Source organism: Brassica oleracea, chromosome C3 (assembly GCF_000695525.1).
Source record: "Brassica oleracea var. oleracea cultivar TO1000 chromosome C3, BOL, whole genome shotgun sequence".
Classification (NCBI taxonomy): Eukaryota; Viridiplantae; Streptophyta; class Magnoliopsida; order Brassicales; family Brassicaceae; genus Brassica; species Brassica oleracea.
This window is the reverse complement of record NC_027750.1, coordinates 55,180,690-55,184,563: the sequence shown is the minus strand read 5'-3', so window position 1 is coordinate 55,184,563 and position 3,874 is coordinate 55,180,690.

The window sequence follows — 3,874 nt, the reverse complement described above, 5'->3', positions numbered from 1 at the left end:
CCATTGAGTTATAAAGACTTGAGCATGAATGGTTTCCACATTGAACCAATGGGCAAAGGAAACAAAAGTTCCTTTCAGATTATAAGAAAATCGCCTAAGGCCTTATAAGAAAGTAGTCAAGACTATACTTACATACTCTACTAATCTAGACTATGCCAAGGATCAGTATGATAAAGGCAAAAGCCATGGTAACCTGTATACCCACGAAATTTTATACACTTTATGGCATGACTGGATTAGCCATCCAGGTCTTTAAAAATTGATGCACATATTGCAAAAAGCACAAAGAGTTATCCCATAAAATCTCACGTTGTGTAACATGTACACAAGGGAAACTCATTAGGCTCTATTGTCCCAAGTACCACATGATTATAGTATGTCCATGAGGGGGAGTGAGGACAAACTGTGATCCATGAACATACTACAAATCCGTGTGACATGGTCTATGACCATAGTAAGACTTGGCCGAATTCTTTATACTACAAAGGCCACTACTTAATGCTTGGGGACACAAGGATCTACATGTGTAAGGTTAATATGCATCAGGCCATATAAGTGAGCAAAGATAATCCCATCTCAGAATGAATACGGGTCATAAACCAGACATATAACATCCTAAGAGATTTTGAATAAACCACCACATACATATGTGCCGTCTAGGATGAAACCTCAGAAGAGGATGAGAAAAAGATTGGGAATATATGTTGGATAGGAACATGTCTTTCTCCCACGTTTTTTAAGAGACCTTGTGCCAAATATGGGTGATCAAATTATGGTCGCATGACTGATGAATCTGACTATCCAACATCATGGGGAGAAAGAAATAAGCTGGTAAAAGAGAATAAGAGAAATAGAATGGTATTTACCATCATTGTCTTGGCAAGATCCTCGGACTAGAAAATATGATTTAAGACCTCCAAAAATGTGATCAAATGATACAAAAGCTAGCAGAACTAGATGCCAGACACATTGACCCGAAAAGAAAAGAATGACCAAGTCATACCAGCTTAGCACCACGAAATTGATGTCCTAAGGGACACAATCAAGTTGCTACAGTGTATATGCAAGATAGACCAATAAGTTCCAAAAGATAAGAAACCTCGGAAAGAAATGAAAGGTGCATAGAATGATACAAATCTGAGTTCAAAGGAAACCAGTCTAGATAGAGAGATAAGGCTGGCTAGCTAAACATCTAAGGTACCAAACCATGTAGTTTGGGACACCATACTGCAAGGTAGTAAAGGTCCTGGATAATAAGATCTCAAATCTATTACATCATGTCTGGAACACTATGGAACTACATAAGAGTGTTAACACCAATGATGTATTTACATATAAAAGAGCTCATAAAAGAAAGTAGCACTTGAGTTTAAAGATATAAAGCGAGGATCATGAACCCACGTAAGAGTACTCATAAAGAATAAAGATCAGATTAAAAGAAAACGTGAGGTTTAAAGAGTTTAAAGAAGAGATGGGCGTATTGGCCAAATATATAGAAACGCCATCTGATGATATAGACCAATGGATAAATAGGTCTTGTGAGGGAAATAAAATCGTGAGATGTGGAACGTGACCAAGTAGTCAACAGGTCGTTCACATTACTACTTACAGCATTCAAAGAATGGCTTGTTACACAAGGATACTCATAGAGACCAAAGGAACAAATTATAAGGAAATATGCTCCTATGTGGTGAATGCTACTACACAAACTCGAAATTGATGAATTCTGGAAACAAAATAAATAATGATGTAGTAAGCAGTATATTGATCAGTGGATAAAGAAAATAAAGGTACCAGAAAGATGAGAAAAGAAGTTCTCAAAGAACAGCATTGTTCCTAAGCTGTCCATGGACTGAAGCAAAAGCAGCTGCATTGAATATGATAAGACTAAGAAAAACTTAGTGAAGGAGTTCGATAAAGAACAATCCAAATCAGTCCATATATTCTTATAAAAGAAATCCCTTGTGTTAATAATAAATCAGCACTGCAAGTAGGTCATGAGATGACATCAAAGAAAGTGTGGACTGCGATGTTTTTCAAGTAATAAGATTATAGTATGGGACTGCAATATAAGCACAAACAATTATGTTTATATCAGTGGATAAAAGGAAACCATAATGGTCCAAGAGAGTGACCAGAAGTATGTCTGGTCGAGGTCAAATGGATATGGCATTGCTGAAGGCAAGAAAGATCGATAACCATGTATAAAGGTCCTTGAGTGTATTTGACTGCAGATCCATAGTTTGATGAGATTATAAAACTCATTGCAGCAATGATTAATGATATGACCTTAGACACTCATGGGGTATGGACGAGTATAGACAAGGTCTATAACTCAACATGGATCGACCAATAAAGAAAGATCGGCTATAATGGATAAGCCATTAGCACATACGGGTGATGTATGTCCGAATGGACGAAGGCATGTCCGTGAGAAGCCAAGTGATTCGTATGTGTTTGGGTCGATGACTCAATATATATTAAAGTGTCCATGGTATGGCAAAGCCATGTGACTAGAGGATCTGTGGGACATGAGAGGACTTGCGAGTAAAGTTTGATCGTAGATTAGAGGTCCATCCGAGTACTGGTCGAGTGCCATCCGTCCGACCAGGACATAGAGTGGTCAGCTGCAAAGATGCACGTCTTGACCATGTCTTAATGAAATTCCAGAAGATATGAGAGTTACAAGATAACTCGAAGTTACAATTCGGCAAGAGCTATTCCTACATCAACGTTCAAGAAGCTCAAAGGACTACAAGTTCAGTCATATGATATGTCAGCTGACTTCTTCACCATGTCTACACCAACCACACGTCCATGAAATTTATCTATCAGTTTGGGACGTGCCAATTAAAGGACCAGTTCAAGACTTGGCGCCCATGAAGCTAAACTATCAAATTGTTCATGCGCCAACGTGAAGAACATACATGGGGGTACAAGTCAGGGGGAATTCATGTGTTGTACTCTTTTTCCTTATCCATGGTTTTGTCCCACTGGGATTTCCTAGAAAGGCTTTAATGAGACAACATTAAGCATGTTACAAGCCCTGAACCGGAGGTGTCGATCAAGGGGGAGTGTTATAAACCAAGTGGTGATCGACCCATATCAGGTCCAAACCGTCCGGCCCATCAGCTATCCATCCGGCCTATTCGTTAATGACTTTGGCGAATGAGAGTTTATATTTATCTATACTTGATGTTTATCCTTTTCCATATGTATTTAGGATAAGTACTATTTCTTATTCCTATTAAGAATAAGATTTTTTTTTCTCTTACGACGGTATAAATAAAACGGTCTAATACTTGTATAAATATAGACCTCTGGTCATGGGTAATAATTAGGGGTGTCAATTGGTTGGGCCACCCATGGGCTAACCCATTCCAAACAAACATGGGTGGGTGATGGTCATACCCAAATAATTAATGGTCCAATTGGGTTAAAAACCCACTTTGCCCATGGGTTAACTGGTCCAAACCAAATGGGTGTTGGGCTGGCCCAAAAACTTAACTTCTAGGGTTTAGAGAATTTGGGAAAAAATCAATCAAAATAATTTTTTCCGATTCTTTTCTTCTCTCGCGATTCTTTCTGCAACCAACGATTTTCCCCTCCCAAATTTCTCTTCGTCTACTGTTCTTGTGTTCATCAATCCATACGATTCTCTCTTCCCTCCCATCGATTCCCTTCTTCATTTCTCTACAATTTCAGGTATGATTCGATTTTAGCTCTGATCTCGCGATTTCTCTACTTTCTGTGTTGTGGGTGTTGTGGGTTTTGTGGGTTTTGTGGATGATAATCTCGTTTCCATTGTTTCCATTGTTTACTCTAGTTCTGATGATGATGATGAATCTTTTAGAATATTGTTTTGTTTTGGGTT